General features: G+C 42.9%; 1 long non-coding RNA gene across 2 annotated transcripts in view; it reads right to left on the minus strand.

Moving 5' to 3' along the window:
- Positions 1-2,205: 2,205 nt before the first annotated feature.
- Positions 2,206-13,422, minus strand: part of LOC140482609 (uncharacterized) — an 82,943-nt gene continuing 71,726 nt past the window's right edge. For both annotated transcript variants that reach the window (XR_011961765.1, XR_011961766.1), the window contains one exon: positions 2,206-2,769. This is a non-coding gene — a long non-coding RNA (uncharacterized lncRNA). The remainder of the gene's footprint in view (positions 2,770-13,422) is intronic.

Raw genomic sequence — 13,422 nt, forward strand, 5'->3', positions numbered from 1 at the left:
TTTGACACATCACATTGAATCTTTACACTTAACAGAAAGATGTTTATCCCACCATTTTGGTCTGAATTTATATTAAGGTCCCAAAGATGAAAGCTGCTCTATTTCCTGCTGTTGCACCTCCAGCTTTGATCTTGAGGGCAAATCAAGTAAAATACAAAGTTTTATCAGAACTTACTCACTAAATGTACTGCTAGAACTACATTTATTATGCATCCTCAATTGTCTTTGAGAAGAAAGTGATAAGTTGCTTTCTTAAACCACTATTGACCGTGTTGTCTATGTAGACCCACAGTTAGAAAGTGAGTTTCAGGAATTTAACCCCAAAATAATGAAGCAATGGTGATGCAGTTCAAGTCATGACTGAGTATGACTTGGAGAGGAACTTGCAGATGTTCACATGCACCTACTGCCCTTATTCTTTGCGCTGGTAGAGATTGTACATTTGTGACATCCAGATTTGGAACATGCTGTCAAAGAAGCTTAGGTGAGTTGCTGCAGTGCAACTTGTAGTTGGTACACTGCTGCCATAATGTATCAGTTGTGGAGCAAGTGCATATTTCTTCGTAGCTGGTGTTGAGCTTCCAGATTGTTATTGGAGTTTCACTCATTAGGCAAATGGAAATCATTCCATCACTTTTCTGACCTGAGCCTTACAGATGAATATGATTTGAGGAATTATGTGTATTGAATTCACCATTGAATTCCTCATCTCTGACCTACTCTTGTGATGATTTAAGTATGTGGCTGGTACAACTCAGTTGGTAGTCAATTATACTTCCAAATAAATACTTGCAATTATAAATAATATCTGCTGAACATAATTGGCAAATATGAAAATACAAATAATTTCATTGACTTATTCCAAAAGTACCTAAAGCAATTACTATCTGCTACATTATCATGTACAAATATGCGATCAGTGATTGTATCCAGGAAATTGTAGCCACAATAAATAGCTTAACAGGATATGCATTAACTTTGATTTAAATCAATAGGTCCAATTTCCAACATTTGGCATTTCCATAGGTAGAATGAATCAAATTACCTTTATATATTCACATTTCTGAGGCTCAATGAGGTAGAATTTAATGTTCAAATTGAATAATCTGGTTGTTGGATGTTCCTCAAGAGGCCTAAGCCCTTTCTGTTCTTCTGTTGAATATTTTCCTAATCACCCTGTAATGCAATGTTATTATACAACTCTGGAGCAAGTGGCAATTGAACTTGGGTCTCTTGGCTCGGAGGTAGGCTTACTACCGCTGCTTCCCAAGACTCCTATACTCTTCCAGTTTTTTGAAACACTATACCTCCCAAATAAGCATTATCACTGCAGTAACTGGCACAGAGAAGATCAGCTATCAGCTGAATCTGATGCAATTGGATTATCCCGCATTTGATTTTACTTTCTAATGTCCTCAGAAGGGCCTTTTATGGTGCAGTGGTAGTATTCCTACCTCTGAGCCGGAATGTTAAGAATTGTGTCATAACCCTGTCTGAATAGCTTAATTAGAAATATCGTTGATGACCTCAGATTGGCAGTACTTCAATGTGAGGTCAGTTTATTTGCTCATATCAGTTATGACACATTAGGTAGGAGACTCCTAAAAATAAATGGATATCAGCAGAACTTAAAAAAAGCCACAGGTCATCTTTAAAGCTGTCTTATTCCTGGAGAAAAATTGAAATGGATTACAGCTAGCATCTATGGTGGAATATAATGTTATTTGAGGAATCAATATTTTCCATGAGACTGGAGTAAACATTTACTGCTTTGGAAGTGCTGCCATCAATCTTTCACATCCACTTGCGAAATCACACTCCCACAGTGTTCCATTCAAATGTCAACCCAGAATTTATGCACAAGTCCCTAGAGTGAAACCATTCCTCATGGTCTTCTAACTCAAGTGTGCCATGGCAAAGCCGCAGTTTATACTTGAGAATGGTATCAATCATTAGACAATACACAGAGAGCTCTGAGAGAGATAAGTCAGCACTTTTTATACTACATGAACTGTACTATAAACCATCCAGTAACTACTGATGCTGATTGGGTGCAGTCAAACAATCATGTGATATTGAGAAGATTATTGTAATGTTTCCGCTGTTGTGCATAAAATACCTCAAGCCATATTAAGAAATCTCAGACAAATACTGAAACAATTATTTAAACTTTATTGCATGTAGCAACCAAAATAAGATCTGACAAGTAAGCATGTTAAGCCACATAACTCAACTTAACTGTAATGTGATTAATGGTAGAATTTAGCTATGTTTCTGACCAACAGTGTCTATATCTGGATGTCCAAGGTTTGATCATTATGGAGTGTTGTTCTCCGGAATTCTGCTCTCAAAGAATGCTGGAGTCGAATTCTTATATAATTTTCTATCTTTCAAGTTTGTGGTGTGGCATTAATGATTCCTCTGAAACCATCAAGTCTGCAGGTGACCTTCTTATTAGAGGTAGCTTCCCTGTTCCTTTTTACATTTGGCATTGAGTGTCTGTTCGAAGGTACAATTTTCCTGCAGTTAACTCCTTCAATTCTTCAGCAGGGCATTCGGTTGTCCTTGAGCTTAAAGAAGCCATTTATCAAGCAGTTGTTAAAACAGCTCTGTTCAGGTAGCTTCAACTCCTTTGTCTCCCAGATATGGCTAATTGCCTGTGTAACAGTTTGTCCTTGTGCCATAACAGTTTATTTCTCTCAGAGTTATTGCTGCTTCTGTCAGTCTATGAACGGTTATTAAAGTTCTGAAGTTTCCACTGTCATACCTCTGAGGAGAAAATAGTGGAGGAATGAGAAAATACAAGTAGCAGCAAGTGTTTTACAGGGAACAGATACGTTTATTATTCCAACAGCAGTTTGTTTTTGCATGACTTCTCCACACGCTTGCAATATTATTAGATGGGCTTTAACACAGAACTCTGGTGCAGCTGAGATTCGAACCCAGGCCTCCTAGCTCACGATGGTACCATTGCACCACAAACACCATTCCTCCAACATTTCTGCCACCTACAATCAGATCCCACCACCTAAAAGATATTTCCCTCCCCACCTTTGCCTGTGTTCCCCTGGGACCGTTCACTCCGCGACTCTCTCGTCAACTCTACATTCCCCACCAGCTTCTCCACCAACCAGATTCCTTTACCTGCAACAGCAAGAGTTGCAACAACTGCCCCCACACCTTCCCCCTCACCTCCATCCAAGGCCCTAAATAATCCTTCCCGATCCAATAGAGATTCTCCTGCAGTCGAGAGTGTGGTGCTGGAAAAGCACAGCTGGTCAGGCAGCATCCGAGGAGCAGAAGAATTGATGTTTTGGGCTTAAGTCCTTCATCAGGAATGAGGCTTGTGGGCCAAGATGGCAGAGAGATAAATGGGAGGGGGTGGGGCTGGGGGGAAGGTATCTGAGAGTATGATAGGTAGGTGAAGGTGAAGCCAAAGTTGATAGATCAGAGAGGAGGGTAGAGCGGATAGGTGGGAAGGAAGATGGACAGGTCAAGAGGGCGATGTCAAGTTGGAAGGTTGGATCTGGGATAAGATTGGGGGAGGGGAAATGGGGAAACTGGTGAAATCCACATTGATCCCATTTGGTTGCAAAGTCCCAAGGCAGAAGATGAGGCGTGGTAAGGGCTTGGCGATGGAGGAGGCCCAGGACCTGTATGTCCTTGGGGGAGTTGGGGGGAGGAGTTAAAGTGTTTGTGCACACGGTGGTAGGATTTCTTTGTGTGTGTGTCCCAAAGATGTTCTCTGAAGCTTTCCACATGTAGGTGTCCTGTCTCCCCAGTGACCGCATCGGATGCAACTGATAAAGTAAATGAGGTGTGTGTAAGTACAAGTAAATCTTTGATGGCTATGGAAGGCTCCTTCAGGGCCTTGGACAGAGGTGAGGGTGGAAGTGTGGGTGCAGGTTTTGCAATTCTTGCGGTGGCAAGGGAAAGTGCCGGGAAGGGAGGGTGGGTTGGTGGGGGCGCCCCTAGAGGTTCATCTGCAGCTCATCTAAACTCTCCCATAATTACCTCTAGACACAAATTTCATCAACTATTCATCCCTGACCTCATCTCTGACCTTCTGGGGGATTGCCGCAGGCCATTGACTATTTGGATGGTCTGGCCATCCCCATGGATCAAGTGGCTTCTGCTCATGTTGAGGACTATGTGACTGCTGTTGTTGCTTGTGTCAAGGACCATATGACTGCTGACATCATCAATGACCAGGTCACCTCCACTTCCACCCACATGACCACTCCAGCGCACATACCCACTCCCAATGAAGTCCCCATCTCCGCACTTGACCCCAGGTCTGTACACTCAGCCCCAGCTCTGCCAGGTATTAATCACCTTCCCTGGACCTCCCGGTTACTGAGGTTGAAGAGCCAATCCCCAGCAAAGAGCTTACCTTCATTGCCGTAAGCCCACACATGAACGAATTCTGCACACATCATGATGTTGAGTTCTTTTTCCTTGTCTATGCACCTATTTCTTTGAATGGGAATCCAATCCACCCTTTAACGACCCTTTCTCCTGCCTCTGGCAAACCCCATCCTCATGGACATGCCCTCCCAGCATCCGACTCACCCTCAATTCCTTCATGTCAGCAGCCGTTGCAACATCAATGGATCTCTCCACCCTCACCTACCCTAACCTCTCTTTATCAGAGTATGCAACCCCCCCCACTCCCTTCTCTTCAATCCTAACCTCGCTATTAAACCCACCGATAAGGGGGGTGATGATAAGGGAAGTGATCTCTTCATTGCTGCGTTCAGACGCCAACTCTCTGACACCACCTTGTACTGTCTCTTGATTATGACCCCACCTCTGATCAACAAGCCAACATTTCCCAGACCATCAACAACTTCATCACTTCAAGAGCTTTCCAGTCTACAGCCCGCAACCTGATAGTTTCCCAACCCCACACTGCTCATTTCTGTCTCCTACCCAATGTCCATAAACCTAACTGCCCTGGTCAACAAATTGTCTCTGCCTGCTCCTGCCCAACTGAGCTCATCTCCTCTTCCCTTGACTCCATTCTTTCCCCTTTCATTCAGGACCTCCCAACCTACATTTGAGACACAACCCATGCCCTCCATCTCTTCCAAAACATTCAATTCCCCAGCCCCGACATTTCATCTTCACTATAGATGTACAGGCCCTTTAAGCCTGCATCCCCAACACAGAGGGCCTAAAAACCCTCTGCTTCTTTCTCTCCTGTAAGGCCAACCAGTTCCTTTCCACTGACACACTCATTCGCGTGGCAGAACTGGTCTTCACCATTAACAATTTATCATTTGATTCATCCTACTTCCTACAAACCAAAGAGGTAGCCATTGGCACCCACAAGGGCCCAAGTTAGGCCTGCCTCTTTGTAGGATTCATGGGGCAGTCCTTTTTCCACAACGACACCAGCAATATTCCCACCTCTTCCTCTGCTGTATTGATGACTGCATCAGTGCTGCCTTATGCTCCCGCGAGGAGCTTGAGCAGTTCATCAGCTTTGTCAACTCCTCCCACCCCACCCTCAAATTCCCAGGACCATTTTTGACACTTCCCTCTCCTTCCTGGACCTCTCTGTCCCCGGAAACTGGCTCACCACTGATATCCATTTCAAACCCACTGACTCCCACAATTATCTTGAGTACACTTCCTCTTACTCACCTTTCTGCAAAAATACTGTCCAATACTCCCAATTCCTCTGCCTCTGTCGTATCTACTCCTAGGATTAGGCACTTCACTTCAGGACATCCTCGACAATCTCCTACTGCAGGGATCATAATTTCTCCTCCACAGAAATTAAGGATGCCCTCAAATGCATCTGCCACATCTCTGCCCTCAAGCCTCCCTCTCCCCAGCAACAATAGGGATAGTGTCCCCTGAGTCCACACATACCACTACACCAATCTCCGAATCCAACACATCATCCTCTGACATTTCTGTCACTTACAATCAGACTCTACCACCAAAAAGATATTTCCTTCCGCATCTCTGTCTGGTTTCTGCAGGGACCATTCACTCCCCGACTCCCTTGTCAACTCTACACTCCCCACCAACTTCTCCACCAACCCGATACCTTTCCATACAACCACAAGAGGTGCAACAACTTTCCCCACATTACCCCCTCACTTTTGTTCTCAGTTCCAAACAATCCTTCCAGATCTGAAAGAGATTCACCTGCACTTCATTCAACCTCCTCTATTACATCCATTGCTCCTGATGTGTCATCTCGCTGCCAGGGAGACCAAACACAGACACTGGGATCAGTTTACAGAACATCTGCACTCTGCACACATCAACAAACCCAACCTTCTAATTACCATCCATTTTAATGACCACTCCCAGTTTCCTGGCGATTTATCCATCCTTGACCTCCTTCACTGTCAGAATGAGATCAAACACAAACTGAAGGAACCACACCTTATATTTAGTCTGGGAAGCTTACAGCCCCATGGCCTCAATATCAACTCTACCAGCTTCAAAGTCTTTCTTCCCCCAGCCTTTTTCTATGTCTAGCACTAACTCTTCTCCTCGCCTCCCTGACCTGACCTAACCTGTCCATCTTTCTACTCACCTATCTGCTCCACCCTTCCCACTGGCCAATCACGATAAAACCCTATCTGCATCCACCTATCATCATTCCTCTTACTTTTTCTCCAACCCCACTCCCTCTCTCCAAATATATCTGGGCTCCCCAGCCCTGACGAAGGGTTTCAACTTGAATTGTTAACTCTCCTGTTCCTCAGATGCTGTCTGATTTGCTTTACTTTTCCAACTCCACATCTGCTCACTCTGGCTTCCGTCATCGGCAGTCCTTACTGTCTCCAACTCACAGTTACACTTGCTATTTTAAGTGTACATGTTCACTTATATATGACACATATCAGGAGGAGGTAGGACTTGAATCTCGGCTTCATAGCTTGGAGATAGGGACATTATCATTGTAGGACAAAGTGAGGAATGCAGATGCTGGAGACCAGAGTTGAGAAGTGTGGTGCTAGAAAAACACAGCAGGCCAGGCAGCATCCGAGGAGCAGGAGAATCGATGTTTCGGACATAAGCCTGAAGAAGGGCTTACGCCCGAAACGTCGATTCTCCTGCTCCTCGGTTGCAGCCTGGCCTGCTGTGTTTTTACCAGCACCACACTTCTCAACATTATCATTGTAGCAAAAGAGCAATTAGTATTCATCCTGAATATTTTTAAATCAATCTGTTCAGTTGTGTTGTGAAATGCTTTTGGAATAAGTGGAAATTGGACCTCCTAGGTCAAAGGTAGAGACATTACCATTGCACAAGAACCCTTCACAATTGCTCCATAATGTAGGATATCATTATCAACAGTGATCTCATCACAATCAGACTCACGTTGCATTTCATTACCTGCCATAGATCTTAATCTTATCACATTCACTCACGTATTTACTTTAAAGTATTTATCGCATCGAATTTCACAAAGTATTGTTTGTTTAGATTTTTACATGCAAATATTTACTCATGATGACATATCAGGTCGCTGAAGTACTTATAGCCCTATTAAACTTCTAATTCACACATACTCTTTTTTTCAAAAGAATGCTGTAACAGTTAAACTGGACTTGGATTCAATGACCATCTGGTAGAGTTGTGTGTGAACCCATGAAATGTCATACCAGTCCAGAGTCAGGGAAACTTCAAACAGCAAGTCTAAAGAAAGAAAAGATATTGGGAATATCTAACCCAATCATCAAGAAACCATTTATGTCACATATGTGTTTTATCCTTTTTCAAAGTTGCACAAGATAAGAGAGTAAAAAAGTGAATGTGACACTGGCCTGTGTGTATTTGTGCCCTGACACTAGTGTTTAGACTAGTGTGCTGTGAAGGTCCCTGTTTGAGAGCAACAATCAAAATTCCTGCACTGCAGGGAAAGAGAAATAAAAATACACTTTCCCAGATAGCTACCACCTAAAGGAATGAGAAAAAAAATAATTTCAATCAACCTACAAAGTCTGGAATTTAGATTAGATTCCCTACAGTGTGGAAACAGGCCCTTTGGCCCAACAAGTCCATACCAACCCTCCAAAGAGTAACCCACTCAGACCCATTTCCCTCTGACTAATGCACCTACCACTATGGGCAATTTAGAATGGCCAATTCACCTGACCTGCACATCTTTGGACCGTGGGAGGAAACCCACGCAGACACAGGGAGAATGTGCAAACTCCACACTGACAGTCACCCGAGGCTGGAATTGAACCTGGGACCCTGGGGCTGTGAGGCAGCAGTGCTAACCACTGAATCTCAATATTGATTGCTCAATCACTAATGATAATGGTAAGTGGAGTAAGTGGAGCTGAGTCCACGAAAAAGATCAGCCATGATCTTTTTGAACGGCAGAGCATGCTCACGGGGCAAGATGGCCTTTTCCTGCTCGTACTTCTTATGTTCTCATTCTCTTATGTTACTGGTACCACATAATGTAGTCGCCACAACATTAGTGTAATTTGCTCTTCTCAAATAACTCAAAGCCTGATCAGATCTCTCTTAACTTTTGTCTTTTTCTAACTAACATCTTCTTTCTTCATGCATTTATTAATTAATAAACTAACTTTTGTTAACTGAAAGCCTGGTCAAATTTGTTCAAGTTGAAATCTAAATTAATTTGGTCAGGGAGAAAGGTATCCACAATGGCAAGGATTCTTTTCAATTAACTTTGCAGTGACCAACATTTGTGAGGTAAATAAAGAAGGGAAGCCAGTTCATGTCCATGCTTTGACCCCGTAGATGAAATGAATAAATTAAAGTGAGTAAATTGTGTTTTTGAAATAGTGTTTTCTAAAAAAAACTTCAAAAGGCTTTCTTCATTGCAGTGTAGAAATGTCCGCATTCAGTGTCCATTCTTAACAGAATTATTTGAAGTTAGTTTTGAGAGTTTAGATTACTTACAGTGTGGAAACAGGCCCTTCGGCCCAACAAGTCCACACCGACCCGCAACCCACCCATACTCCTACATTTACCCCTTTACCTAACACTACAACAATTTAGCATGGCCAATTCATCTGACCTGCACATCTTTGGACTGTGGGAGGAAACCGGAGCGCCCGGAGGAAACCCACGCAGACACGGGGAGAATGTGCAAACTCCACAGTCAGTCGCCTGAGTCGGGAATTGAACCCGGGTCTCAGGCGCTATGAGGTAGCAGTGCTAACCACTTATGGTCAGTACACCACACAACATCAGCAGAACCCTTGTCAGCAGTTTGATGACAAAGCCAGGGCTAGATCTGAGAACATAGAGTGCAATCAGTTTAGCAGGAGATAGATTTGCATTGGTGAGAGGAACAGAGAAATTAAGGCCACTGATGACACACTGATAGTTCTCAATTAAAAGATTAAGTGCAAATGAGAGTCCAGAGGGAGGGGTCCAGATGGAGGAATGGGGGTTGTTGATGGGTAAAGAGGTATGTGGGACAGTGAGAAAACTCTTGCTCAAAGTAACAAACATGGAGGTGAAGACAATGGAAGAGGAATTTGATGCTGTGCCATGTTAAAAATTTATTGAGTTGAGGGAGTAAAAGGGTAAAACTAAATCCTTTGCTGGGTGCAAACCATTTAGCACCAGACAGCAGAAGATCAGAAGGTAAGAGGTGGGCTTAGAGAAGTGCTGGAGTCAGAGGGAAGGGGAAGAAGAAGAAGGTTCTAGAGTGGTGTGAGTTGTTGCAGCTTGCATTCCTTAATGCCTGAAAGAAAGAGCAAGGTTTCTCGTTCGAATGTCAAATGAGCCAAAGCATTAAGTGGAATTGACAGGCAGGATAATTCTGAGGTAGATGATGGAGACAGGGGTTGACAGTATTCATGACAGTGAGTACAGATCTCATGATGTGGTGAGAACAGCTGTCAAAGGAGCATTGTACACCATGGAGTTACTTGTGATCCGGGGTGGATTCAAAACACAAAGGAACAAATTTTAGTTGGAATCCAAGTGGGATGACTTTGAGCCAGAGGCAATCACTGAGGAATGAAATGTGACAAATACATTGTTAAACACTAGGAGTGAGGTAATACACTCACTTTTTTGATAGCAACCCAACTAGCTGAACCACAGTGACAAGCACCAGCTCAGACTGTTCACAATGAAGGTAAGACTGAAGCAGTCCATTAACGTTATGATATGAAGAATGAGGTGCTGATGAGGAAATGGAGACCACTTCACTGACCTGAAAGTGATCCACTAGGTAGTCGTGTTACCAAAGTGCCTTAGGAAATATTGTGGCTAGCTCATGAGGTTCCATAGCCAAATCCACATTAGTTAGCACTTAACTGGTCACAACTCCTCAAAGATCTTAGTCAAGCTTTGCAAAACCTGCCACAGCTGCCAGTGTTGGAAAACTCCATCTTTAGAAGGCTGTTCAATACAATATGGGGGTGTTATTGCAGGGATAAGTAAGGTTACATCACCCTAACACTATACTGAATCATGTTGTTGTGGGAGACACCTTTCCTATAAGACACCTCTCTATTGGCTAAGCCCAGTAAAGATTGGCCAGGTTCAGGAAGTGATGAATCACATGATGGAGCAGCAGCTGTTACAGCCTCATAGCTGTACCTGGAGTTCCCCAGTTGCGCTCCTTAAGGGACCCTGCCTTCTTGACAACGGATTTGATTTGATTTGATTTATTGTCATGTGTATTTATTACAAAGACTGTGAAGTGTGTTTAATGTCACTACTCTCTGGTGCCATTTTAAAACAGGAAATAAAGGAAAACGTAAACCATAAAGATAGAAAAAAAAGTTCATTGTAGTTTTATTTCAATCAAGTTAGGTGGTCTTTGGAACAGCCCTTGCTTCTAGCTCAATCATGGGCCTGGATCCCAGCTCCTCCACAGTGTTGCCTTGAGTCCATGCTGCTAAACTGACAACACTATTGCAACCGTGATTTGCCGCCATTCCTTGAACAAATAGCTGCCACTCTCTTACACTACCTTGCCACTACCATGAGTTCACACTGGACTGACCTCATCAATGCAACTGCTGGTGCCATATAGTCCGACAGTGGGACCAAACTTGCCATCATCGCTGCCTCTACCATCAAACAGCAGGGCCTAGCCGCAGATCTGGACCCTTGGATCAGCCTGCGAGACTGGACTGGGGGATTAAGCCTGAGACCTGCTCTTCGCTCGTCAGGAGACCTCCGACTGGGGTGAAGCTACATCTGTCTTGTCCTGGAACTGCTGCAGCCACTGCCGGATGACTTCTCCTTCAACATTTACTTTGCCTTGCCGCTGCCTGGGCTTGTGCTGCCATCTATGCCCACCATTCTGCGCAGGGCCCACTCTTACCGATACTTATTGTACAGGAGAGCAGCTCAGAAATAAGATGTCATGGCCAATTCGTCAGCTGAGACATGACCCTTACAACTGGAGAACACCCTGTTGTTACACAATAGCTGTCTTTCAGAATGGAGCAATGTGATGCCGAATGAAAATGGAATGCTGGCTTCGCCCAGAGATGAGATAACTAACAATTGGACTCTATAGCACTCAAGCCTTTAATCACTCATCGTAAATGAATGAGAGCCCAATTAAATGATACATTGATCTATGTAGAGAGTAGGGAATAACAGCTTAATTAATGTTAGTAGCTCAGCAAATCTGACCTAGATTTATTGCTTTAAATTCTGTACAAAATAAAGTTTTGATTGGCTGCCCAAATATATCAGCTGACTCCAGTTATGAGGTATTAGGGCATACTATTTCTGACATTCGAAATCAGCTTTAATCCCTGAACACTTCAACGCACTTAACAGTGTTACACCGGGAAAGCAAATCAAATACACTGATTCTGTTTATTAAAAGATCATCTCTAAAAGGCAAAGTCTAATCTATTTCCAACACAAATGCAGGATGGCTTTACAAGGCTCTGTATTGACAATCAAAAAATTAATTCAGTGACCAGAGCTGTCTCATACCTGAGATAAGTAAAGCCTACATTGCCTACATTACCAAGATAGATTTACTCAAGGCACCTGTGAAAAGAATATCACTGCCTTTGTAATTCTGGATGGGTTATACCAGTGACAAATCATGCCATTTTGACTCTGAAATGCCCAAGCTACCATTCAAAGGCTGATGAATGAGATGGTAGCATTTTTTACCCAGATAAACCCAATTTACTGCAGTGCCGAGGAAATGCATCAGAAAATACAGTCAGCTGACCTTGCAGTCAATCTTGCAAAGAGTTATTAAGATGCAAGTGACTTATCTAGGACATGTGGTGATTAAGAGATACGTCCTGCCCAGGTCCACAAATGTGCAAGCAGTAACACTACCATATCCACGACCATATCAAAATGCCAAATTGTGAGGTTCGTGAGAATGAATGGGTTCTATTGAAAGTTCATCTCAAGCTTCAACTCAGTGACTGTTCCATCAGCAAAGCTAGTATGAGCTGAGAAATGCCAAGGAGCTCTGAGAAAAGCTGAAGAACATGTTAATAAGCCTGTGCTTGAAGCTATGAACTTTGAGCATTTAAAGTAGGCATCAATGCAAATGACATTGAGTTAGGGGCTATTCTCCTTCAGGAAGAAAGGTTCAGAAAAATGAAGCCAGTTGAATACAAATATCAGAAACAGTACCCCATAGGAGAAAAGGAAAATCTTAATGTATTACTGGCTTTTAAACACATTGAGAAATATGATTGAAATGGGCAGATACACCAAAATCTATTCTAACTATAACGCATTAACTTCTGCTGAAAAACCCAAGACTTTGATTGTCAGCTTATTCCAATAGAGTTTATTCCTTCAACTATACTGCACATCACACACATTGTCGGGGATTCAAATGTGATTGGAAATGCATTTCTTGGAACTTAAGAAGCGCTGGTCCGAACTGAAAATAAATACTGATCGAGGGAAGAGAAGGAATGGGTGTGAGATTGTTTTGTTAAAAAATGAGGATGGGTTGATTTCCATTCATTTTGATGGTGAGTTTTATTCAGCCTGCTGGGGAAGTGTCATGATGATAGGTTAGAACCCCAAACTACTTATAGACGTATTAAACTTTCAATTTCCACACTTGTTCTTCAAAATGACAATTGTGGATGAAAATTTTGTAACTGTCTGGCAGAGTCCTGTGTAGACCCATGGAATGAGATACTTGTACAGATTCAGGGAAAGGTCAAACAGAAAGATTAAAAAAAAAGTGATAATGTGAGGCTGACTTCCCACTTTTCTCTCAGCAGGAAATGATCTCCTACAGACATGTTTGTGTTTTAATCTTCCAGGAATTATACAAGAAAAGTAAGTTAGAACTGACAGTGTACGTATTAATGGCCTGAAACACCTCTGCACTGTAGATAAAGAAAGGAAGTAGTCCCCTGCCATTAAACAGAATTTTAACTGAACTGCAGTCCAAGAATCTCAAAAGCGATTGCTCAGTTGCCAACAGCCACACTACCA

Source organism: Chiloscyllium punctatum, chromosome 11 (genome assembly GCF_047496795.1).
Source record: "Chiloscyllium punctatum isolate Juve2018m chromosome 11, sChiPun1.3, whole genome shotgun sequence".
In the NCBI taxonomy this organism is placed as follows: Eukaryota; Metazoa; Chordata; class Chondrichthyes; order Orectolobiformes; family Hemiscylliidae; genus Chiloscyllium; species Chiloscyllium punctatum.